Raw genomic sequence first — 16,972 nt, 5'->3', positions numbered from 1 at the left:
ACAAAAATAGTGAGGGATTAAATATATGCCAGGAACCCTGTACCAAGCATCTGGCAAATTTATGGGTTTTTGCATCCATTTTCCAGTGCTACAGTCCCAGAGGTGCAAGAAATGAGAAGAAACATTTGTTGTAGTTCCAGGGAGAGTTTGCAATTTCATAACTCTTGTTTAAGATACTTTCATTTAAAAAAATAGAAGACTTGTAACCATGTTTACACTATTTCCGTACAATGACAGGCATCCAGAATTTGAAATGAATATGTTTAACAGGGAACATTCCTTCATTAACAAGACCTAGATGAATCACGGTGATTTTCTTTTTTTTTTTTCACCTTTCGTTTACACTGTAGTTACTATTTTAACACCAGACTAGTTAAGTGTAAGGACAGACAGAGCGGTGAATAATATCAGCAGGTGCAGAGGTAAAATGAATTTTTTTTTTCAAAAGTCATCAAAAAGTGGGTTGGTTTTGCAGTATTGTGCAAAAATATTTTCCAATATTTTTCCACTTTGTGGTTGTTTGCTAAATGTACCATTATGTCACTAACTTCAAAGCTTAAACTTGATCTACTTAAGACCTGTCTACTCAACAGGACAATAGAGAGAAAAAAAAAAAAGAAAAAAAATCATCTAACATTACTAGCTTCCATATTCTATTCCAGTTTCAATACAGGATTGTTCTATTAACTGTATTCGCTAATGGTCTGGTCAGCCTACCATTAAATTATTCAAATAAAGATGAGGGACCTGATTCTCAGCTGGCATATATCAGTATAGTTTCATTGATTTAAATAGGGCTATACCAATTTACATCTCCTGTGAATCATGCCCATCATTTCAATCAGAACGATTAAATGATTAGTTTCCTAGTATATTAGCATAAATTGGTAATAACTAATGAGTGCTCATAATTCTCTGCCTTTTTGTAAAGCCCTTTTCAAGCATAGGAGCATTCACCTGGTAGAAGGGTGAATACATAAGCTGTTGTCACATATGCACCTGAATAGTGTTACACAGCACAGCCAAAACCATGGAAAAGATGTACGGTCCTTCTGAATCTACACCTCGCAATGCTCAAGAAATGCAAGAGAATTTTTAGCTGAGATTAAAAGAGCAGGTGCTGCTATTTTACAGTAGTACAATATAATAATACTGCAGTCTTCAATAAATGGCCTAAGAGGGTATTAATTTTATGCTATAGAAAGACTAATGTGCCTTTCTTTGAAAGAAAACACGACTCCAGAAGCAGAATATTTGAGAAAAATACCAGTTTTTAACAAAAATAGGATGAATTAGCAACTGCCGTACTAAAGAAAACCTCAGTTATAATATCACATATGTAAACAAAAGAAAAACAGTGGAAGCTTTTACTGTAGTATGCCTTGTTAAAAATCTTGACAGTATTTTCAAATCGTCAAGCATTCACCAGCTGTGTTAACAAACTTAGCGCCACCTAAGGTGTGCTTCTGCTCCCCAGATTTAGCAAAATGCAGCCATTACTACTTTTAGACTTCAGTGTGAAGCAGGGATTTTCCCTCTCTTTGCCACAAGGGGAACACTTTCTGGACACTTCGGTAGCTTCACAGGATGGCAGAGAGGAGAAGGAAAAGTAACAGAAGTAAGTACCTGTCGCTATTCCAGAAACCCCTCTCGTCTAAAAAAATGCAAATTTTCTTGGACTTCAGTCCAAGGCAAAGGAATTAACTCCACCCATAATCAAAACCCATAACATACACCCTTTTTTTTCCCGTTTAAAAGGCTTGGTGTATCACTTCGTCTTCTGTAACAACCACATACCGCATAGGGAGAAAATCAAATTTAAAATAGTAATTTAAACCTAAGATATTTTTTCCAGATAAATAAAAGCAGTAGAATAGAAGAAAAAAAATATCACACTGGGACAAATGCTCATCCCAGAACTTACTCTGCAGCAAATATAATACACTAAAGATGTGCTGTAAAACTTGAGAGGGAAATCACTGATTCAAGACACTTGCCCATAGAGTGAGGTGATGCAAGTTGAGACACATTCTTGGACAGGATCTATTAAGCTCATGTCCAGCTCAGCAAGAGGCATTTCCATAGATTCCTTAGATTTTGTGTACTTCAACTTTTAAAGGTGCAAAAATATTGAAGGGATTTATCATAAAATAAAAGTAATAAGTACACTCAGAAACATCAAGTTATATCTGCTCTGCTTACAGCCTGCAAAATATCCAAAGAAGCTTAATAAAGAAAATAGGCTTTGGGAAACAGAAATGATCATGAAATCACTAAAAATTTCTCTAGACTGAAAAAGGAAATTAACAAAGAGGAGAATGAAAGAGAGAATGAAAGAGAAAGGGCAAGAATAAAGAAGAGAGAGAAAGAAAAAATAAAAGAAAGAGAGAGAGAATATGAAACTAACCTTACAGTCAAAATGTCATTCAGCAATCTTGTTTTCATTCCTAGAAAGTACTTGCATTAAACCCATTTTTATTAAAAGTGGGGTTTGCTGCCCAGCTTGACTTTGCCTTCTAAATATATATATATACAGACACACAATCAATTTTTGACTCCTGGTCAGAATAATTCATTTCAAATCCTCATTTCATTTTTTTTTTATCCAAGACCTGTTTGGAGTTTCTATACAAATTTAGGAATATCAAGACCTTGAACTTCACTGCAGGTGTTCCCAGTGTGCATTATCAAGAACAAATTCTTAGCTATAACTCTCAAACACCATGCACCTTTTATATAATATTTTTCAGAGTTTTGCTGATGAAAAATAAATACCCGATATAGCTAGGAAACTCTGCTGTAAATGAAATTTGTAACATATCTGTATTTATACACTTGGATAAGTACGTATCGGGGGGGTGTGTCCAAGCATACACTCATATATGCATTTTACTTATGTGTATACTTATATATATGTGTATGAATTTATCAAAATCTTCAAAACTGATTCAGCAATTAAACAGGGTTTTTTCAGCAATTAATGCATCAGTAATATAACTGTCAGTAAACTTGATTTCCACCACTACCCAGCCTTCCTAATTTCACTTTGAGATTCAAATTCACCATTAACGCAAAACTTTTACTAATCCAAATTAAAAAATAAAAATAAAATCCACACATAGAAAAAGTTGATGTGTTTCTTTTGTCTGACTTTTGTAAAACCATTGAAACTTGGTGCTCACTTTAAAATCTCAGCTAAAAGAGCTGTCAATTAAAACTATTTGTGCAAGAGCCTTACTACTTTAAATGAACAGATTTTAGGCAGAGCTTCCCCAGTGTTTCTTCATGTTTTCGTATCTGCTGCACAGGAGCAAAATGTACAATAGCATACAAGAAATCCTGCTTTGGAAGGTTGTAAGACTGAGATCAAGTCTGCAATTTTTCACTCCATTTTCCTATGAGTGTCTCACACAGTTTAAGTACTAGTGATACTCGCTACTTGGATACATTTACATAGAAACATTTCTTCTTCTACACTCCCTTGAAAGTCAATGGGAGGTTTTCTGTTGACTTCACTGAGGTAAGGATGAGGCATTATACAGCCAAAAAAAGACATTGTTCTTGATGACCCACAGTTGGTGTGCATGCACTCCCTTTTCAAGTTTTACTCTTTTACCACCTCCTTCCCTCTAAGCCTAAAGAAATGCAATAAAGTCTGTATCTTCTCTACAACCTCTGTCTTAAATAGTGGGGAAGGAAACAAGAGAATGAAACTGAAGTGGCTGGCACTATATCCTCTATTCCTGCCACCTAGCAGTACAATAAAAAGTCCTTTTTGCAGTATAGAGACAAGACTCGTGCAGTCTACATTACAATAGTGATAAAAATAAAGGAATTGAGCTGACTCAAAATACAACTGTGTCAAAGAATCCTAACATACATTTGATTCTAATGTATACCTCTGACACATAACTATATTTAATATCTGCTGTCTAATCTTTACTGAGTGCAATGCTATCACCTAGAAATGCAAAACTTAGAACCAAAGTAAGCATTTCTTTGCAAAATATTTTGGTTAGGTTAGAACTGGTGAGACTCTCCTACACACTGTGGGCATCTTCACAGTATTTAATGAGTGTTTTAATTACAGAAACTTTAAGTCAGTGGTTTTAAGTTTAAGAGAAATCATAATAGTAAGGTTTAAAAGAACTCTTCACCTACACTGTTTCTATTGGTAAGTTAGCTGGTACAGAATATGAAATTAAATAGTATTGCAATCAATGTGAAGAGTTTAACATTTTGGATTTTATACACTAAATGTCATTCAGGAGTTATACTTTGAAGAAGTGCAATCCAGTGTGATACCTAATTGGTAGCCGTCTTCATAGTTACTATTTTCCTACTTTGTTGCCAAGCATCTGCATATTAATAAGTAACTACACGTAGTGAGAGGAAGCACTCCAGAGTAACACACTTAACTCACTGTCTTTATTCACCGTATCATAGTAAAAATGTACACTTATGCCAAAGGGAAGTTATGCCTTTAAACTGCAACTCTAAATTGCAACTAACATGCTGAAGCAAGGATGTCACAGTTACACATAATTACCATTTCTACAGGAGCCTGTTTCCTGTGGTGACAGTAGCATATTTAAAAGATAGCATTTTCAGTCTTTGATGTCACTTTTCTCATACAAAACTGTGTTTTCACTAAGAGCCCCATTCAGTAGCCCAGCCTTATCCAGCAAAGCACTTAAGCATATGCCTAGATCCTATTTATTTCAAAGGAACTTAGGCACATGTTTATGATTTTTTTTCTGAAAAAGGATTGAACTTAAGTATATGTTTCAAATGCTTTGTCATATGGGAACATAAAATAGGAGCATAACTCCTAACTGCAATACTACTAATACTCCCAACTACCCAGGAATTCTAGCGACGACAAGTTTTATCACGTTTTACAGGTTTATTTTTCCAAATAATGTTTTAGTATCATCTTGTCTTATCACATAGCACATGCTGTAAGCTTATTACAAGCCAACAAAAAGTTTGAAAAAATATTAAGCTTAATCATATTTGAATCTTTAATACATTACCAGTGTTCCTCATAGCTTAAAGACCATAAGCTTTAAATATCACAGAAGCTTTTTTTTTTCATATTGGAAATGAGAATGCTAACAAAGGTATCTGCTGCTTATACAACAGGTTGTAAACCAGAAATTCACAGAGAAGCCAGGGGAAAAACCCTTCCTATGTCTCCTGCATTTCTCTTTCCATCTTTTGCTTTTTCTTATTCATAATCACTGTAATAAAAAAGGTGTTTTCCTGGATAAATATTACAGAACAAAGAATACAGTATGATTGGCTCTGTTATACTACCAAATTTTTTTCCAGCAACCTAGCTATAAATAGTGCCCAGATTGTGTAGCAACAGAAACTGTCATCTATTCCCCTTGTACAAAATACCTCTGTGCTACTCAAAACGTGAGGAAACCCTTTTTAGCAACCCTATCATTGAAGTCACCCTTTATAGAAATACTTACTGTCTAATACTTCAGTGTTGTTTGTTGGGTGTTTTTAATTAACATCCTCATTATAACAGTCTGTGGTGGTTTTAATATTTATACACTAAGGGTGACACATTGGGAAGGCTGTGTCATCGTCATTCTTCTAACAGAAAACTGGGTGCAGTTTTCCTTGGAGCCCTTCAGTGATTCTCATGACTAGGGTAGACCATAGTGGCTGTTGAGGTATGTATAACGCACTGGCTCTTCTTCATAAGCTGATTACATTTTCTCTCTTAGGATAATTTCTTACAGCTAGAGCACGGAGTTGAAAATTTAGAAATGTATTTTCCATTTCTCACTGGGCCACAGACTTCCTGTGTGGATCTTGAACAAATTGTTTTACTTACTCTACCTCTGCTTTTCACATCTGAAAAGTAGAGATAAAAGCAACAGGAGCACTTCAAGGCTTAATTTATTAAAATTGGCAAAGAACTTTCAGGTCAATGAATGGAGGCTGCTACAGATTAACATATTAAAAGTTTTAATAATTTATTTGTGATCTACTTTAACCCACACAAGATGTTTCTAAACTAGAAGCAACAGGAAAATTTAACACTGTATGTCACTGGTATACATGTCCAGTTTTATAGACCAGTAACTGTAACTGAAAGATATTAATGCGTTTCCTCTATTTGGGCTGTGTTCCAGAGCACTAACATACACTTCAGGAATAACCTTTTTCCGATAGAAAGTTAAAATAAAGCTAAATGCAATATAAATACATACTTCATGTTTACACACACATACATGGCACACATACAGAAAATATGTGCATTGAGATACTAGTCCAAAGAAAGAAAAAGATTTTTCCTTGTTTGTGTTACAAGGCCATAATTCCTCAAGCTCAATGATGTGTGTTGTAGAAATGCCCTGAAATAAAATGCCTGTAATTAACTAATATATGATTTCATATAAGATCCTTGTTTAATATATGTCTTCATATTAATGCACTGTGGTTAAAGGAAAATAAAATAGTTAGCAGAGGAAGAAAAGACATATTTGTATTTTTAAAAATAATGAAATCTGCTTTATTCCAATAGCATTTTTCCTCAGGATTTTTTCTTTTTAAAAATAAAAATTCCATTTTCCTGTCTGAATTCAAAATGATTGACTGGAGCACAATATTAAGTAATAAATAAAACAGTCCCAGTGCCTGAAAGACTCCTGAATAAAGAGAAAATTATTTTTGGATTTTCCTTCTGATCAGATATGAAATATTCTGAAACGCCACCTCTATAATTTGATAAAAAGCTTGATATCCCCAAATGAAAATAGGATTCAGCACTTTCATTTTTCTGTCTCTAAAGGAACCTCTAGGTAAACTGATTTTAAAAAAATGAAAATTTCAAGCATAAAGGTGGGAGTAATGAAGCAAGTTTAAATATGCGCTGACCTTTGAAATGAACTGCATTCCATGTTGTTTGGCCAAGAAGCTGGCTGTGTTGCTGTCTCCATCAATTTCCACAGCATAAAAGATGCGGGTTTTGGAGCTGCCCTGCTCTCTGGTGGATGTTGATAGGCATCGCCACAAATACACCAGTGCTGATAGTAACAGCCACATGTTCATTGCTCTGAAATATTAAAAAGAAATCCACAAGGGATAAAAGTGTAAGCATCTTCTTTTGCTGTTGTTGTTCACCATAAGAATTTACCCAGAGGTGGCTGTATTTTATTTTCCCCTTCTTTGGTTAAAAAATAAAATCCTACAATCTTTTATTTAGTAGCAATATTAAACTAAAAAGAAGAAAGTAAACCAAAACATATTATTTTTGGAAGCTAAGAGTATTATGCTGTTTGACAGTATCTAAAAGCAAAGTTATGATTTTATTCATACAAATTCAAAAATAAAAATGTACACTATTTTGCAGCTTTAGTTATTATTTCCTTTTTCCACTCCTGTTTTATTATATAAGTTTCACTAGTTTTATTCAGTGATTTGCTAATCTCAAGCTGTTCACTAGACCTGAAGGTCAAATGGCATTCTCTGAAAAATTTCAATGTTTGATATCAAAATGGAAGATTGCCACTTGTATAGTAATTTTAATAACAACCGCTAATCCAAATATCTGTATATGTTCTAAGTCCTTCTGTAATATATTTTATCAAATATCATTTTATAAGAGAGTCTTATGATCTAATCATATATTGCCTAGAAAAATGAATATTAGAAAGATGACAAAGTCAAGATTACACATATGAGAAGTACTACAGGTATCTTAATTAGGCAATATTCATACCTGGCTGAAAATTGATTCTGTAAATGCTAACTCTTAGGCACTAGATCCTGGCTTTAAAAATATGACAGCAGCAAGTAACAAAATCATCCTGAGCGATATCCTGGTGTTTCATCCATGATGAAACAACAAGGGTATCTTTTAAGTAGATGTACTATTAGGTGCAAACAGTGGTAGAAATCCAACTAACATTTCCACCTATGTTCCCATTCTTTTATGTACCTGGTTAAGATCTGTACAATAACAGAATTTAAAAATTAATTTTGAAATGGATGGGACAATATAGTTTTGCATGTTATAGGTGGTCATGTTCATTTATATGCTTGCAACGTTTGCAGCAATTATTATTCAAATAGTCATTTAAAACAGCAGTTAGATATAACTTATCAGTGGGACCATACAAATATGTAGAAATAAACCATTGTATCAATCCAATCTTTGAAGATATACATCTGTCTCCTAAGCCATGTCTTTCAATTGCATCCTTCTTGGAAGTCCAAGAACTAACGCAAAGCAGCCAGTGACTGAATTCCACCCCCACACCCAGTAGTAGCTCTTTTTAATATTAGGTGCAAATTAAGGTGCAACAGAAAAAAACAGTTTATCTCATATCTTGCAGTCCACAATAATACAAACCTACAACCTTTAATAAACACTGCCAGACTGAAAAAATATACTTAAGGTATCTGCACAGTTAAAGATAAAAATCAGATCTTGAATGAGATCCTACCAGCTAGATACTTCTGAAAAGGCCTAGTAAAGCCTATCATAAGAATCCCTACCAATTACGTTAGAGTGTTTCTGGATTCTGATTACTATCTGAAACATAGACAGAGCCTCATAAAGGTGGGGGATTTTTTTTGGCCGGACATATGCAGTCTAGATTTCTAAAGTTCCTCTTCAAATCTTAGTTAAATATGTAGTAGGGACACTACTGGTTTTCCACATGGTGTTTTTTGGAACACCAAGGATTGAGGTAGTGAGAACTGTAATTTATTTCTGTTATCTAGCTAAGCAATCAGATTACAGCCCTATGAAATGAAGCCCAGTAATCAATGGAAAGGAAGCCATGAAGATTATGGAAGATTAAGTTTTGGCTCCTACCTGTAAGAAGATGAAAATTTCATCAAGTATTGTCCAGGACAATGCATGAGGATAAAGGTTATTTGGCTTGGTGTTTCTTCTACTAATGCAGGTCTACTTCATATGAGCTATTTACTTATATGGTGATTGAGTCAGAAAAAAAAATTACATTAAAGCTCAGTCTACTCTAAACATGATTCAGAATGGATTTCAACAAAGGTCTCTTCCTATCAATTCTAATGCAGTCTAGAGCCATTTTGATCTCCACAGCCAGCTTAGGGCAATGTAGTTGGCCCATATTTAGAGTAAGCCAAAGGCTGAGGAGTGTACAGAGGAATTGGGGCTGCAGAGAGAATTAAGAAAAAAACACCCAAATTGATAATGTAGACCCACCCTGTATAATTCATACAGAATAAAACATTTCCAGAACAAAAGATCAAAATCAGTCTACCTAGAACACCCTAGATCATAAGAGCATTCTTTTAGGAAAAGAAAAACACAGGTTCATCCCCCTGCAGAGCGATGTAAGGGTAGAGCACCATATTTTTCAGTAAGGGACTCACACCTGTGGTATTGGTAAAAGTGTTTTGGAGATACTTCTCTCTTCTGATAGTATATTCCTTGACATTCACTTTACTGCTTTTCAAATCAAACTATTTTGCTAGTACTAAAGTAGAGCTCTGGAGAACTTATTCATTTTTTCAAGCTGACAGGTTTGGCAAATTTGACCTGACCTGAATGGAGCCACTCTGCAGATTAATTTTTTTGACTACCAATCAATTTTCTGGGGAAAAAAAAGAAATAAAATAAAAAAAAAAATTTCTACAGACAACACAATGCAAACATGTCTGAGAGACATTTCTTATATACTAGTGGCTTATGCTAACTGTTACTGGAACTGGAAAACAAAATGCTGGGAGATTAAATGGGAAACAATAATCACTGAAAGCCTCTGCTGTTCACATAGGAAGCTTCAACCACCAATATAAAATTAGCTGTATGTGACATCAAGATGATACTTAAAAAACACTTGATTGACAAACTGGAGAAAAAAACCCTCTACAATTGGTAAGAATTTAGATATCTGTTTCTGAAAACAGATGGTAATCCTGCAAATGTATATTTTCACAAAAGTTATACATTTAATAATTTTCCTTTCCACAAAAATACCAATTGACTGGATTCTTGGTCCCCAAGAAATTACAAATCCATCCTAGAAAGTGGAGTTGGTAAACCCACTCAAACACACCTTCAAAAGCAAAGTCAACAATTTAAAGAATATTTCATAGGTACAAGTAATAACTGGACACCTTTGCTATCATGATGCTGAAGCAAACCAAAACAGGTGTAGTTTCACCCCAATTATTAGCTCCTGAAAACAGAGTGAGTGGGGAAAATGCATTATTTTTACCTATCTACTTCTTCGTGGAAACCTTTGGGTCTCACCCATAATGTGGAATAGGGGCTTAAATTCAGCATGAGATGAAAATTTACCCAAACTTGGACAAGATAATAAGGCTTTGAAAACTGCAGTCACAAGGTCAGCAGAGGCATGTAACAGTTGAAAATTGAAATCATGAAAGATTCCACCTGCACAAAGTAATCCTCATCCCAAGACTGATCCTATATTTCTCCCATAATGCAGGTTTTCCCTATGTTCCAATCTTTATATTGGGAGAACAAAGAGACTGTCCCACCTACACTCTGCAAAGGCAGTACTAACAGAGGGTAAACTGGACAGAGGAGGATCTGGGTGGCAGTAGAATGGGAGAACGGACAGCAAGGGGCTGCTGCTGGGCATGAGTGAAACTGGTGATTTATGTTACAGGCCTTGGATTGACTGATTAGGACGACTAGAACTGGGAACTGAGCGCCAGGGCAGTGGGACTATTGCTTGAAAGCAAAAGAGGGTACAAAAGGACCACAATACCAGGGACTGAGTGAGAGACTGAAACAAATTATTTGCATACCTGGACTCTCTGGGACCTCAGTTGATATGAAGCTAGTTGGTTCAAGTGACTTGAAGCACAATTGGTTAAACAGAACTAGAGAAAAGAGTCAGGAATGATAGAGAGTCTGGAAAGGTCCAACATTAGATGAAGAGATATGAATGATTTAGGAAGGGACAGATTAGAGGAGAACTGAAAGAAATACAGAATCCAGGAACAGCTGATTGCAGAGAAACAAATCCAGCAAGGAACCACCAGCGTGCAACCAAGATTATCTGGGCAAAGAGACCTGGGGCAAGGATATTAGCTCTGAAAGAGAAAAGGAGGAGAAAGAACAAGTAACAAGGAAAACATAACCAGGCTGTAAAGAACAAACCAAAAGACTCTATAACCAGACTAGCTCTTCTCCACAGCCCGGAACCAAATCCTAAGTTCCAAATCTTGCTGTTCCACTGAAACTGGAAAACACAAAGGAACCAAGTGTCTTAATTCCACCTACTCAGCCACAGGGATAGTTAAAGCCTGGTACTTCGAGAGTGTGAGCGGGTTCCTTCAAACAGCAATGGATGTGGATGGAAGGATTCCAACCCCATTTATGCCTCCATGAGGATATTAGCAAGTTGCCAAAGGATAACATTTCTACTCTAATTACCCTGCTAAGAAAACCCCAAGCATGAGTCAATCATACACACAATATATTACATTAATAAAATTTTGCTAAATCCAACATTAAAAAACTCCAAATTAAGACTATTGGTGTAAATTGTGACTAGAGGGTGAAAGGTATTTTTAGAGGCTAGGAAGAAGGGCAGTTAAAGGCCTGAAAGTAGTCAGGATCCACAACTTATAATAATAAACTCACATATGCTTGATTGCATACAACACTTCTTCTGTATCTGCCTTTATTCAACTTCCAGAGTAAATACAATATATCCTAAAGTGGGCTCTTGAGGGCTAGTAACTAGTGACATCCATGATTAATGTTATATGAGGGGACCGATCATATACAGGTCAGTGCTTCAACCTGTCCTAATCTTCTGTTTTTCCAATAATGAATTTTGAAGAAAATGCTTTGGTTTCAACAGTAAAGATTAAACTTTACTTATATACACTGGAAAGCAATTTAATTTCAGAACACAGGATTTCACCTAACCTATCAAGAAAGAAGATTCATAATTTTATTAAATTCTACTGGGGGGAGGGAAAGGACAGATTTTTTCCTCTTGGTGTGACAAATACAGTAGTATTGTGCAACTGAAATTCCACAAAATGAATGAAAACCTAAAAAATTTCTAAACTACACATATGCAAAAACAGAATAGGCTTATTTTTAATAATGTGTGATATAATTAAGATAAACTAAAATATAAATTAAATACACAATATCAATTAAACACACAATTTATTGCAGCCACCTCTCTCTGGGTAGTCAGTAGCTACTACAAAATGTAATGTTGTCAGGCTTTGTTCTTTTTTTAAATGCAGCTGAAGTTATTCCACAGTGTACTGCAAACTGCATACTTGTTCCATTAACTGAATCTAATTATAAAAAAACCCCAACCAAACAAAAAAACCCCAACCAAACAACTCTACCATTATTCTGGTTTTAGGTTAGGAGTATGAGATGCTATAATATAATAAAAAAAAAAAACACCACGGTTTCTGTATTAAACAAAAGGGTAGAGGATTGATACTGGATTTGTAACAGGTCTTTACTCAGTAGACCAACTAGGACCAATGCTACAGCAGTAGTGTTTCTATCATTAAGTGCTTGTCACAACAAAGAGTATTTTGCAATAACACTGAATCTTTTCTACAGGGTCAGTAGCAGATGAGCATCATGTTTTACAGTTACTAGTCTTGAGAGTGTTCTGGGTTTGTTGCATCAGAGATTTCAATTTAAATTCTAAATATGAATAATAAATCCTACAACAAATTAGTAGCTTCCTGAAGTTATTACACAATGCACGCTTATGTTTCTGAATTGTAATTTTGCTAGGTAGGCCCATACACACAAAAAAAAGACTATATGGGTGTTTACAGTCACACACAGAAAAATAGCCAGATGTAACCCCAAATTTCTTAAGGTGATTGAAGCTAAATATGGTTCAATCATATTTAATGGTAAAAAACAGTGATTACCACCAGAAATTTTTGCAAAAATGTGGAAAAAAAGCAATTATATGTGAAGCAATAGTAAATTTCCACTTTTCGTCAGAAGTGTCTGTTGCTTTATAAAACAACAAAATCTAACTAGAAAAAAAAAGAAGAAACAACACTGAGGGTGGGGGTTTTTTAATGAAAAGAATTGGCTTTCCAATTCTTCCACTGAGAAAAAATGATCCCCTTTAATTGTAGTGAGACATTCTTTAGTTTTTGAGGAAACACCGCAAAACAGCTGAACTACATGCACTGCTTTCTGAATTATGAACAGTTTTCTTACAGGCTTTGTATCATATGCTGACCAAGCCCAGTTTTGCTCCAGTTTATGAAATGTGACAAGACCACAGTTAAAGTTGATCTATGCCGCAGGCTATTCGTGTTGTCTACTCAGATGGTACATCATAATGCCATGAGTCCAGATACTGTACCTTCTTTGTTTTCTTTCATTTATTTTACTGAAGTTTTATAACACGAGACAGAGGCAAGATCCGAATTTACGGCATTGCTTCTCCCAGCTAAGAATAAGCACCAAACCATGAGGGTGTATTCAGAAGCATCTCCTGTGATGTCTCAGACCTGCAGAGACAGTGTGTGCTGTTGATTTTGTTTTTTTCACTGAAGAATCACTGAAGTGAAGAGTATGTAATAATGCACACATCATTTTATTGCATTTATGCTGAGCAATATTTTTTTGGTTTTAAAATGTATTGGTACTGGCAACCACTTTCTAAAGGATTACCTTAGAAACTGTCAGCATTTCAGCATTTTCCAGCTTTATCAAAGCACTATTGACTGTATTAGAAACTGAATAGAGTTCAGTTACTGATACAGCTTGGAGTTTACCACACTTTCAGAGGACATCACTGAGCACCAAGAAACTTCAGAAATTAGCAAATTCTGTAGATAGTGTTTAATCTTGAAAACAGGGACATTTATGATCGAGTGCATTTTGTTCCTTTAATTGCTATTATTTTTGTTGGAAAATAAGAAACAGGACAATTACACACCACTCCTCAGCCAGATCGATCTCAAAATGTTTTACAAACCACATGCACAATAACATGAGAATAATAAACAGAAAATATTAAAAATACAAAACCACAGCTACCTAGGAGTTTGGACTGGCCAAACTGTTTACGAAAAAACTGAACTACTATAAAACTTCTGGAACCAAAAGGGAGGAATTAGTTGTACCTAATCAGCACGTTACTGTGAATTAAGTGGTACTACTCTAGCCATGTGTTCTAACAGCATAAATATGTACAGTTTATAAGAAGTGTTACTATCTTCTATTAGACTAAATGCAATATTTGAGGGGAAAATGACAAGCTTTCAGGCATGCAAGACTTTCCTCCAATCTGAAGTAGAATTAGCAATCTTCCAAACTAAATAAAAGTTGAGAACAATTGCTCTGATTTTAATTTAATCAAGCTTGCCAATTCAATTAACTAAAAGATAAGATAGTTCATAAATATGGGGTGGAGAAATATTAGAAAGGGAAAGACAATACATTTGTTTGCTCCTATGGGACACAGAGAGAAAGAGAGCAAGAGAGACGCAAGTAATTTATTGTCTGTGCAGCATGGAAAGGTTATCCTGGGGTGGCAAAAAATATAATGTGCCATAAAACCAATGTCTCTGTTGAGTCCATGGTTTTTAGTGCCCAGTAGAGTTATGAATTTTAGTTCCAGAATTATCTTTTGAAGGTATTTTGTATGTTTCCCTTGAGCAGCAGGGCTGAGAGGTCAGAGATGAAGTGGCTGTTCTGGATTAAAGCAAATGTGACATAGCTATGCAAGCTGGAATTCAAAATTCAATAAGACTCATATAGCTATCCTACTTCAAGGTTCTCTTTAATTGCCAAGAGTGTTCACTCCCAGAAACAAAACTAATGCAAAGCCCCCGCTTAAGCCGCTTGCAACGGTTAGAATACTGTGAAATAACCTTAAACCGGTCTTAAATGATAGCTGAAAATTATTTAATTATGATGGTGATAGGACCATTCTAGAAAATGGAAAACCTATACCTGGTATTAAGCACTTGCTTCTCTCTGCTCTGACAAAATTGAGAGAAAATGCAGAAAAAGTCTTGAGACAATCTTTTACCCAGTATAACTTCAACGAACTCCTGAGCTTGTTCTAAAGGACTTCCAGAATCCCTATTAACCTCAGGGTCAGGAAAGATGAGGAATGGCTCAAAACTCTTGGTTTAGGAGAACATTTTCCCAGTGTATGCAGAGGCATAACCACTTCAAACATGTTGAAAAAAATAGTTTGAAGACTCCAAGATTTCTTTACTGAAGTACCACAAACACTGGTTGCGCTCAGGAAGCATTCCAAGCCGAAGTCCTCCAAGAGATCTTTTGGGGTTTTTTAGAGAGTAAATTCCAGCTGCCAAACCATATCTCAGACACGCTATACTGTAGAGGTTTAACCACTCACTGGGTGGTTATCCTGCACTTAAAATTGCTGAAATTATGCTATCACTCAATGGATGATATAATAGATAAATTAAGTGTTCTAAATTACATAGGCTGTCACACTCACTTCTGTGTGCTTCATAGCTAGTCAGTAATAAGGCTGCAAAAACTCTTATGAAAAGGATACAGATATCTGAGGATACTGAAGGGGAGAAAGAATAGCTTCTCCCCTGACTATGCTCCTTCAAGAAATGAGAACAAGAAACAATTGAAAAAAGGGGGTCCAGACAAATTAATGTTACACATTTAACATATATAAAATATACCTGAAAGTTTATATATGTATGAAAAAAAGAAATAAACAGGACACATAGTGGAACTGTACAAACAAGGATTATATTAACAATGAGAAAACACTTAAATGACTGAGTCATGCTTTAAGTGTTTTTAAGGGGCTAGAATGTAACTTCACAAGAGACTTAACCATCATATCCAAAAAGTATATTTTCATGAAGCCCAGCGGTCTTAATACCCAGTCTAAGATGAACAACTTAAGTGCTTAGAACAAAATCCTTTTGCTATTAGACCAACAAACTCCTATCCAGCCCTCCAAACAGTGTGAGCTAATCCAAGCCTCTTTCAAGGTTTTGGCTGAAATGTCAACCATGTATTTCTAGAAATTTCTATCTTTCCCTTACCTTAGAGTCAACAGATTTTTGGTCTTCTCTATAGAAAGACTCAATTAACTCAGAGCCAGCTTAACTAGTTAGAGTTGCAAATGACTACTTTTTTTTTTTTAAAGTAACTCAGAAATACCTCTTTCATGTTAATGCTCATGGTAGTATGAAACATAAGAGCAACAAAACGTTTTCTACATTTGAGTTTTGGGCATTCATTGTCACTGCCAAGCCGCTTGTTGGCATTAAGTTTTAATAAAAGATAGTCCATCTACAAATTTTCTTCCCTTCTGTGAAAAACAGACACTTCAATTAACACCAAAATAGAACTTTAAGACGACTAACACAACAATATATTCCCCCCCAGTTACCAAACAAAAAAATCTAGAGCAGCTCTTAAAACATTTATTTCTCTTATTTTATTCCACCACCAAGGTGAAAAGAATCAATCATTCCATACAGTTTTGTGTATATGCCCCATCCCTGGAAACATTCAAGGTCAGGTTGGACGGGGCTCTGAGCAACCTGATCTAGTGTAAGATGTCCCTGCCCACGGCAGGGGGGTTGGACTAGATGACCTTTAAAGGTCCCTTCCAACCCAAACCATTCTATGATTCTATAGCTTCCAGAAAACAGAGGCTGTGTGATATTATAAAAATTGTGTTAAACTTCTTAATCTATTGATAAGCCTCTGCAGCATGCAAAAAGAATCATCATTTTGAGAACTTTCGAACTTATGTAAACCAGAAAGCATTAACTGTTAGTTAAAAATGCAGATAAAAAAGAGCAAATTTATGTTAGCGTCACCATCAGTATGAGGAATGTCATCTCATTGGACATTCCATGGAAGACCCTTTTTTACATCTAATGAGCAAGGCAGTAAAGTCATATCCTAAGGCTAATAAAGAACCTGTTCTAACCAGTTGCTCAAAACCAAAGA

The 16,972-nt window shown here is 35.3% G+C and overlaps 1 long non-coding RNA gene across 2 annotated transcripts in view; it reads right to left on the bottom strand.

The window, feature by feature from the left end:
- The window catches only part of LOC143158996 (uncharacterized), a 153,790-nt gene that overhangs the window by 93,617 nt on the left and 43,201 nt on the right, over nt 1-16,972 (bottom strand). For both annotated transcript variants that reach the window (XR_012995088.1, XR_012995089.1), the window contains exon 2: nt 6,901-7,078. This is a non-coding gene — a long non-coding RNA (uncharacterized LOC143158996). The remainder of the gene's footprint in view (nt 1-6,900; nt 7,079-16,972) is intronic.

This window comes from Aptenodytes patagonicus, chromosome 3 (assembly GCF_965638725.1).
Source record: "Aptenodytes patagonicus chromosome 3, bAptPat1.pri.cur, whole genome shotgun sequence".
NCBI lineage: Eukaryota > Metazoa > Chordata > Aves > Sphenisciformes > Spheniscidae > Aptenodytes > Aptenodytes patagonicus.
This window is presented reverse-complemented; position numbering and strand designations above follow the sequence as displayed.